The sequence below is a fragment of the Chroicocephalus ridibundus genome, chromosome 21 (assembly GCF_963924245.1).
Source record: "Chroicocephalus ridibundus chromosome 21, bChrRid1.1, whole genome shotgun sequence".
Taxonomy (NCBI): Eukaryota; Metazoa; Chordata; class Aves; order Charadriiformes; family Laridae; genus Chroicocephalus; species Chroicocephalus ridibundus.
In genome coordinates this window covers 4,901,843-4,911,585 of record NC_086304.1, presented here as the reverse complement: position 1 = coordinate 4,911,585, position 9,743 = coordinate 4,901,843, and the positions used below count along the sequence as shown (strand labels likewise).

Below are 9,743 nucleotides of genomic sequence, written 5' to 3'. Positions count from 1 at the left end.
TGAATTTCCCGCTGGGGGTGTAGCGCTTGGTCATCAGCGCAGGTCGCCCCCCGCCCCGGCCCGCGCTGGGCTGCAGTAAATGCGTTTTCCGTTCCAGAGTCTGCTCAGCGTGGAGAAGCCCAAAGGCCGGCTGCAGTTTCTCCTCGCAGGGGCTGAGAAGAATTGCCAGGTCCCCGTTGCTCTCAGAATGGCTTTAGGTGATTATGAGGAAATTCTCAAGTGCTACGAATCCCATGAAAGGACTGGGACAGGTAGGCCTGATCCGTGGGCACAACCCGATGCGCGCGCCCTGTCTGACCGCTCTCGTGCTTCCCTAAGCACACGTTAACTGTTGCTGTCGAATGCACGGGGCACGTTTCTGTTGTGTGTTTTGCGTGGCAGAGCTCTGGCAGTGTCACTGGAGGTGGGTGTCAGTGGTCGCTTCTTGCTCTAGTGAAGACGCTGCCCGCTGTGCGCGTGACACATTCGCTGCCCCTGTGAGATTACAGGCAAGAAAAGACGTCCTCACGCTGAGCTTTCAAGGTCTCTTTTTCCGGTTCTAGGTGGGTTTGCTGATTATTTCGATGTTCTTCGGTGGCTCGACTCATGGGTGTGTGGGCACCTACGTGATGTACTTTCACCACTAGTTTCCCCAGCGGGTCAGCAATATCTTGCCATACTTGAGCAGCCCAGAGGGGTTTACCTCTGGGTTTGCCTGTGCTGCCAGTTGCTCTGCTTCCAGTGCCTCTGGCCTTCTTGTGGGGCTGCCACCACTGGTGGGGCCACTCTCCACCCCTCCCGGCGCCCCGAGCGTGCCTGGGGGAGGAACTGCCGCTCTGCTCAGCAGCAGAAGGCCCCACTGGGCCTTCCGTGGGGCCCTGCGAGGCCCGGGAGAGGCCCTGGGGCTCTTGGTGGGGACCGCTTGGCCCAGCTCATGCTCCTGAGAGGGCCGGAGAAGCCCTGGGGTTGCCTGGAGGGCAGCAGGGCCCTGCCCGTGCCCCAGACAAGCCCGGCTGCTGCGTCCGGGTATGGAATTGGCCATGTCCACCAGCTATCCCCAGGGTGTTCAGCCTCCTGAGCTGGGAGATAAGGATGGAGAGCAGAACAACCCACCCATAACCCAGGAGGAAGTAGCCAATGACCTGCTTCTGCACCCAGACGCACAGAAGTCTATGGGGCCGGATGGGATTCACCCAAGAGTACTCAGGGAGCTGGCGGGAGAGCTCACCAAGCCTCTCTCCATCGTTTATCAACAATCCTGGTCAACAGGGCAGGTCCCAGATGCCTGGAGGGTGGCTAATGTGACGCCCATCTACAAGAAGGGTCGGAAGGAGGATCCGGGGAACTACAGGCCTGTCAGCCTGACCTCGGTACCAGGAAAGATCATGGAGAGGATCATCTCGAGTGAGCTCTCACGGCAAGCGCAGGGCAGCCAAGGGATCGGGGCCAGCCAGCATGGCTTTAGGAAAGGGAGGTGCTGCTTAACCAACCTGATCGCTTTCTGTGACCATGTTACCCGCCTTCTGGATGCGGGGAAGGCTGTGGACGTTGTCTGTCTGGACTTTGGCAAGGCCTTTGACACCGTCCCCCACAGCATTCTCCTGGAGAAGCTGGCGATCCATGGCATAGACGAGTGTACTCTTTGCTGGGTTAAAAACTGGCTGGCTGGCCGTGCCCAGAGAGTTGGGATTCTAAATATGCGTATGGAGTAGTCCACACTTTTGGAAAAATTTGGGAGGAAAGAGGTTTAATTAATACCCAAGGAAGGAATCTAATACATCAAGAACTAATAGTGAAAATTTTAAAGGCGTTAAGAAAACCAAAGGAGATAGCAGTGGTACATGTGAGAGGACACCAAAAGGGATTAGATTATCGAACCAGAGGGAATAACCTAGCCGATAGAGAGGCCCAGGAAGCAGCCCTGAGGACTCACGTCGCTAAAATTAATGTAGTACAAGTACAAGGAGACATTAGTGAAAAAGAACTAGAGGAGAAAGAAAAGAAATTTACCCCTGAGGAACAGGCAAAATTAGAGAAAATAGGAGCTAAGTTAGAACAGGGAAAATGGATGCTGCCCGACGGGCGAGAGATGTTGCCAAAAGCTTATGCCAGGCAAATATTAGAACGCTTACACACACAAACACATTGGGGTACAAAGGCGATAAGTGATCATTTCCTTAAACAATTTGGCTGTATTGGGATTTTTGAAATAGCAAAGCAAATCAGGCGAGGATGTTTAACTTGTCAAAAAGTAAACAAGAAAGTGTTTCGACAAGCAGCCACGGGAGGAAGGAAAACAGCTTATAGACCTTTTGAAAGAATACGAGTCGATTTTACTGAATTGCCTAAGGTAGGGAGAATAAAATATTTACTAGTACTAGTAGATCATTTAACACAATGGGTAGAAGCTTACCCTGTAGCGCGAGCTACGGCACAGATGGTAGTAAAAATCTTATTAGAACACTTAATACCTAGATATGGGATAATCCAGTATATTGATTCTGATCAGGGCGCACATTTTACTTCTAAAATAATAAAATTATTATGTCAATCATTAGGTATTCAATGGGAATACCACACTCCGTGGCACCCACAAAGCTCAGGGAAAGTAGAAAGAATGAATCAAACAATAAAACAGCAATTGGCTAAATTAATGATTGAGACACAGATGTCCTGGACGAAATGCCTACCATTGGCACTATTAAACATAAGAACTAAGCCACACAGTGAGACTGGATTATCGCCATATGAAATGTTATATGGAATGCCTTACTCCCAAGGGATGCCCCTGGGGAACAATGTGGTTGAAGATTATAGTATCCAAAAATATATAATATCCATTGGAAAAAGGTTAAAAGAACTACGAGAGATTGGGATGATGGCTCAAACACCACCATTAGGATTTGACACATGTGTCGTGAGTGAAAGGTCCAGTGAAGGAGTGGAGAGTCACATCTGAGCCCGGAGAAGCCAAGCTAACCATCAGCCGAACTTAAAGAGACCTTCATCAAGAAGCATAAGCCAAGTTGCTGTGGGAATTTCATTGTAACTACTCCTGTAGAATTAGTGGACAGGGATAAATACCTATTAGGAAAGGTGATTTAGTCCATTGTGTAAACGGTGCTGTTTATTTTTAAGGGCAAAGTGTTCTACATGTTTTAAAATATATCATTTTCCAAAAAAGAAGTCAAGGATCTAGGAAACAGTTTAGAATTTTTGTGCATTCGCTGTGGGGCCACCACTCCCCTATATAACCTACCATGGGTTAGGCTTTATTGTTGTCAATTTAATCAAAGAGTGCTTCTTGATTAAAGGTTACCCCTTAAAAGATTAAGGAAGAGGGCAAGACCGGAGGGGAACGAGTGGTGCGGCTTGAAAGGTCTGCCAAGGGCTGCAACCCCTTCGGGCTGTGACCGCCGATCACTATGGCCCTGACCGGACCGCTTCTGGTCCTCTTTGGGGTAAGCTCCTTGACTCTGGTTATGGCAAACAACTGCAGCCAGTGCGTAGGAACTACTAGGAGGGGACGGGTAAGTTCCCAGACTTTGGTTTATAATATCGAAATAAAAGAAAGAATAAGGGAATCGGTACAGCACAGACTACTATTTAACTCATTTTATCATGAAATAGAAACAGGAGTGGAATATGAAATTCCCACAGTTGCTAAAAATCTCTTTGTAAATCTTGCTGAAAACATTGCTAAGTCATTAAATGTAACTAATTGTTATGTTTGTGGTGGAACAAGCCAAGGTGAACGATGGCCATGGGAGGCTATGGAGAGCAACATTAGTAATCCTCAAATATGGAAAACAATGCGAGACAAAATACCAAGATGAGAACTGCTTTGTACCAAAATCGCTTAGCCTTGGATTATTTGCTAGCACAAGAGGGAGGTGTTTGTGGGAAGTTTAACCTTAGTAATTGTTGTTTAGAAATTGATGATGAAGGGGAAGCTGTAAATGAACTTGTAAAAGAAATGAAGAAAATTGCACATGTCCCAGTTCAGACTTGGACTGGAGTCGACCTAGAAGGATTCTGGGAAAACTTTACGGGAGGTGATTGGCTTACTAAAATCGGGATTGTTATATTGGGGGCATTTGCAGGATTGTTAATAATTCCATGTTTTATACCTTGTTTTATTAGACTAATACACTCAGTTATACAAGGAACGCAGATGGCTACAGAACCTGTTGATTCAGAACCAGGGAAAGAGAAAACTCTTTCCCTGATGATACTAAAGACAAAAGAAGATTCGAAACTAACACCCATTCGGCAAGTATTAACTCGGTTGGCAACAAAAACACGAATCAATGCCATAGAAAAAGAAAATGGGGGATTGTGAGATGTGCTTAACTGATTCGTGTCAGTGTGGAACAGTGTTAGGGCCACAGGGTGAAGTGTGACCTTTGACTGTTTTGTCTGTCTGGCCGCAGATGAGACGGTGTGTCTGTCGTGTCTGTGTTTTGCAGGAGCCACCTGGCGAACATTCTAGAATACCACCTTAAACTGGTCCTGTTGTTATCTGCATAGTGACCTGTAAGGGGGGGGATACACCCATTTTTGGCAAGGGCCAACCATTTTAGAGGCAGTTATGAATATGTATTAGTATAGGAGATATAAACCAAAAATGGGGTCTGTAAGGTGTGTGTCTTGGTTGGGCAGGGACCCCAGGCACACCCAGCGCTGTTTGCTTGCCTTTGTTCCTTTAATAAATTATAAATTCTAATTGGAATCCTGTTTGCGATTAAATCATTTATCACAATGGGGTGAAATCCTCTTGGCGGCCGGTCACCAGTGGTGGCCCTCAGGGCTCAGTTTTGGGGCCGGCTTTGTTTAATGTCTTTATCAATGATGTGGATGAGGGGATTGAGTGCACCCTCAGTAAGTTTGCAGATGACACCAGACTGGGTGGGGGTGTTGATCTGCTTGAGGGTAGGAAGGCTCTCCAGAGGGACCTGGACAGGCTGGATCGATGGGCCAAGGCCAACTCTATGAGGTTTAATAAGGCCAAGTGCCGGGTCCTGCATTTCGGTCACAACAACCCACAGCAACGCTACAGGCTTGGGGCAGAGTGGCTGGAAAGCTGCCCGGCAGAAAAGGACCTGGGGGTGCTGGTGGACGGCCAGCTTAACATGAGCCAGCAGTGTGCCCAGGTGGCCAAGAGGGCCAACAGCATTCTGGCTTCTATCAGGAATAGCGTGGCCAGCAGGAGCAGGGAAGTGATGGTGCCTCTGTACTGGGCACTGGTGAGGCCCCACCTCGAGTGCTGTGTTGAGTTCTGGGCCCCTCTGCACAAGAGGGACATTGAGGTGCTGGAGCGTGTCCAGAGGAGAGCTACCAGGCTGGTGAGGGGTCTGGAGACCAGGGCATATGAGGAGAGGCTGCGGGAGCTGGGCATGTTTAGCTTGGAGAAGAGGAGGCTGAGGGGAGACCTCATTGTCCTCTACAACTCCCTGAAAGGAGGGTGGAGAGAGGTGGGGGTTGGCCTCTTCTCCCAGGGGAATAATGACAGGACCAGAGGAAATGGCCTGAACTTGCGGCAGGGGAGGTTTAGGTTAGATATTAGGAAGAATGACTTTACTGCAAGAGTGGTCAGGCACTGGAACAGCCTGCCCAGGGAGGGGGTTGAGTCACCATCCCTAGAGGTGTTTAAGAAATGTCTAGATGTGGCACTTCAGGGCATGCTCTAGTGACAGAGATTGTAGGTTGTTTGGTTGGACTCGATGATCTCCAAGGTCTTTTCCAACCATGAAGATTCTGTGCTTCTAAGATCAGGAGGGGGATGCCCTCAGCGTAGGAGCTTCCTGGGGGAATGGAGATCCTCTAGGGGTCGGGCAGCAGATTCGGTGAGCCCTTTTGGGTGAGGGGACACTGCAGGGTTCAAACAGACCCAGAAGTTTCTGTGGGTTCCTGGGGCCGGCTTCTGAGCACAGCTGCCAGATGTGCCAACAGAGGTGATGCTCACCTGGATCTCCTACATGCAATCAGGGAAAAAAGGATCAGGGCTGTGATAATGGAGTGGCAGCCTTGGCTGCAGTGTCCATGAAGTAGCGGGTTCTCAGCTCCCCAGGGGAGCAAGCAAGGAGAGACACAGAGTGCAGACAGCAGGTCTCAGAGGGGAAGACTCTGAAGTAACAACCGAAAGGCCGCAAGAAGGTCTCCCCGGAGCCTTCTCTGCTCCAGACGGAACAGCCCCAACTCTCTCAGCCCGTCCTCACAGCAGAGGGGTTCCATCCCTCCGATCGTTTCTGTGGCATTCCTCTGGCCCGTTCTGTGAGGCAGCAGCAGGAATGCAGGGAGCTCTGCCTGGGGACAGACAGACTCGGCTGGGAGCTGAGGCGTCAACAGGAGAGGACAGAACAACCTGGGAAACTGGCAGCTTTGTGGCGGGTGAACGTCTGCTCCAGACTTCATACCAACAAACAAGCAACAGCTAGTCAGGGATGTAAAAGCCAGGGCTAAGAAGGTAGAGTTGAGGCTCCTGAGAGACAGGAAAAAGGCCGAGAGCAGGAGACGTCTGGAGAGCAGGCTTTGGCCTGCTGGGGGACTGGCTTGGAAGAATCCTGTGGGATACGGCCCTGCGGAGAAGCAGGGTGCGGAGGGCTGCTTGAGGATCTCCTCTTCACGCTCCACAATGGCCCGCCTTGACATTCAGAAAGGACGGCGTGGATGAGAAAGAAGCTGCTGACAAAACCCAAGCCTGAAGAGGAAGCACAGAGGAGGTGGAAGCTGGCTGCCTGCCAGCCTCAGGGGTTTTGTGTTTCCATACCGGAGACAGGCAGTTGTGTGTGCGTGTGCTTGTTTATGTGGGGGGAAACTGAGGGATGAGGAGATCCTGGGGCCGGCTTCTGGATAGAGGATGTAAAACCAGCTCCTGGAGGGATCCATTTTCTCTGTGTGTCTCTACAGGTCTGTATTTCCCACTGACGTAGTCTGCCATACAGGCAGCGCACCGTACCAATACCCTCCCTGGTATTTTGGTGATGGTTGTCATGGTACTTCCTACTTGAGTCGGAAATTCTATTGAACTAGTACCTCCTTTAATTGTCTATCGTGGCCTGCAACTCCTCAGGTTATCTTGTGAGAGACAGCACCACCAGGGTGAGCCATCAGCATAGAAACATTGACAGCTGAGCAAATGGATCTTCATTCCAGGGCAATGGAGCTTCACTTCAGGGGAACCGTGAGAAACTCTGGGCTATGGCCAAGAGAAACCTCCAGAAGTTTACAAGGAGAAGTGTCCGGTCCTGCACTGAGGGGGAGGAAGGTGCATCAGAGCCCGCTGGGACCTAACGTGCTGAGCAGTGGTCCTGAGGAGAAGGTGCTGGGACCTGGAGTGGCCCCCCAAAGAAAAGTGTCCCCCTGTGTGCAGCTCCCCATTTTGGAGGAGTGGGGAGGAACTGGAGAGTGCCCAGAGGAGGTCTGCCCAGCTGTGGTTCAGCGTATAGTGTCGGAGGATGTCGGAGTGGGAGACGGACCCGGAGTAACGATGGAGTCTCAATATGAGTATGATCGTTCTCCCTTTATTCAAGTTTTCACAGAGTATATATAGACAGGCAATAAGAGCACGCGCTAGCGGCAGCTATATGATTGGCTTACAGTCTCTTTTCACGCGCTGTCCATGCAGTTCATTCACAGATCAGATTGGTTACAAGAATTCACATAGTAAATTGCTTAGTCATTAGCACAACATGTTTTCTACCTTCTCAGTTCCCGTTTTTCCCATGTCCTAATTCCATTTTCTACCACCTGTTTTGCCCTTAATCCAATCTCTCACAGTAGGGAGGCTGGCTCACGTGACCATTTTCTCTCAGACACATTCCTACAATCCCCCCTTTTTCTTCTTGAGCCAGCCAGACCTTATGCATGGCATTTTCTATCATGTCAGTCACTTTGCGGAGAACACATGAGGCTACCATAATCAATAATAATATAACCAACAGTAGCATGAGCCCTTGCTTTAGTAAGTCTGATAACCATCCCGTTATACCCCATGAGTTTGACCAATCATCGAAACCATTTTTGACCGCTTTTAATTTGGACATGTTATCCTTGTTGTGACGCTCTTAGCAGGTTATATACTAAACACAATTAAAAACAGAATCAAAAAGAACCCTGCTAAGGCAATAAATACCCAGATTCCTAAATTTAGCCCAGAAAGCCAATTTCTTTGGATTTACCCACGAGAAATCCTTTTGTAATATTTCAAATACATTGCGGTTGCTGACAGCACGAGCGACCCTGGAAAAACAATCGTGGCAACATTTCGATCATCATAGTTACTGGTTTTGAAAAGGTATGTGACAAAAATACCCACTCTAATGCAGTCAGGCTCTTTGCATCATCCCACTGTCCTATCAGGGCATAAAGTTGAAATTCTTGTAGGAAGGTGTTCAATGTGTCTTGCAGCAGTAGTAGACTATATCTTATCTTTCAACATGCTGTGATGCCTTCGGAGCTGTTGGGGTTAATGAACATAAAACTTACGGGGGGGGCGGGGGGGAGGGCAGACACAGTGCTTCAGGGCATCCCCTGTACCTTCAAAGTGTGCTCATGTCTCTCTCCCCCTCTCTGACCCGAGACAGCCTCCTTATATCCTGCACTGGATTGAGTGGAGAAGTACAGGCTAGAGTCGCTGCATGCATGGCCAGTGCACACAGCGAGTCCCACCAGACTCTCCTGCGCTGGATCGAGTAGAAAAGTACAGGCCAGAGTCGCTGCACACGTGGCCAGTGTATGCAGCGAGTCTCACCAAACTCATGATCCAGCTTTGCTAACAGCAGCTGTCTGATACGTGACTACATTGTTGTAATCCCTTCTTGTTATCTTCTTCTGTGAAGGTCAGGTTCTCATGGATACACACATAGTTTTTAGAGCAACATATTCTACAACTCGTACAAGGATACGATGCAAAGCGGCATTTACAGCTGATCGTATAATGCTTATTAAACACGGCAAACAGCGTACTAAACATAACAGACAAATTCCTTCCACACAGGCAATGAGTATAATTTGCTTCAACCAACCCCACCCCCAAGTCCATCCAGCAAAGAGATTTCACCCCGTGGTCTCCACAAGTTGCTGGTTCGGTCGGTGCAGTTCCTGCAGCTGGGCATGGATGGATGTGGAGTGGTCACTTAGATTCATACAGTACAGTCCTTTAAAATCTTGACAACCATGTCTGTGAGCTGAAAGCAAAAAATCAGTAGCAGTTCTGTTTTGCAACATCGCATATCGAATACTATCTACATCTAGCGATAACTCAGAAATAGCTGTACTAGTAGCATTGTTAAACTTATCCTTGGCAGCAAGAGAGTCCTTGTTATCACGAATCCTTGGCAGCAAAAGAGTCCTTATTAGCAAGAGCGCATGCAGACTCCCTGTTCTTGCTGGTGCTGTGCTTTGATCTTCTTCCACAACAGGCCAAGATTCCCAAGCAGCTGGATAAGGTGTCTGTGAGTCCATTACAGGCTTATGTCATCCAAATGTTTTTCTTGCCAGCACCCGAGACTGAATAACAATTGGTGTGATATCTGTGTTTTCCAGCACCCAGGTGCGAGTCCCTTGAGTGTATTTACAGTCCTCCTCACCGATTTTCCGTTGCTTTCCCATATTCCACCCCCTTGCTCAAGAGACCGCTTCTGCTGGGTTCATTTTAGTCTCGCAGGGTATAACACAGAGCAATCTACTAAGGCATGCAATAACATAGACACATAGGAAAAAACCAAAAACATATCTCTATGGTACTGCTTTGAACCAGGTGT

At 48.8% G+C, this 9,743-nt stretch overlaps 1 protein-coding gene and 1 long non-coding RNA gene across 2 annotated transcripts in view; one reads left to right on the top strand and one right to left on the bottom strand.

Annotated features, from left to right (window-relative positions):
* Positions 1-216: 216 nt before the first annotated feature.
* LOC134526017 (solute carrier family 13 member 1-like) overlaps positions 217-9,743 on the top strand; it is a 51,543-nt gene continuing 42,016 nt past the window's right edge. The window contains exon 1 of the mRNA XM_063357424.1: positions 217-251. The gene's annotated coding sequence lies outside the window, so the exon portion shown is untranslated. The remainder of the gene's footprint in view (positions 252-9,743) is intronic.
* LOC134526053 (uncharacterized) overlaps positions 7,487-9,743 on the bottom strand; it is a 2,825-nt gene continuing 568 nt past the window's right edge. Inside the window, exon 2 of the long non-coding RNA XR_010073887.1 lies at positions 7,487-9,167. This is a non-coding gene — a long non-coding RNA (uncharacterized LOC134526053). The remainder of the gene's footprint in view (positions 9,168-9,743) is intronic.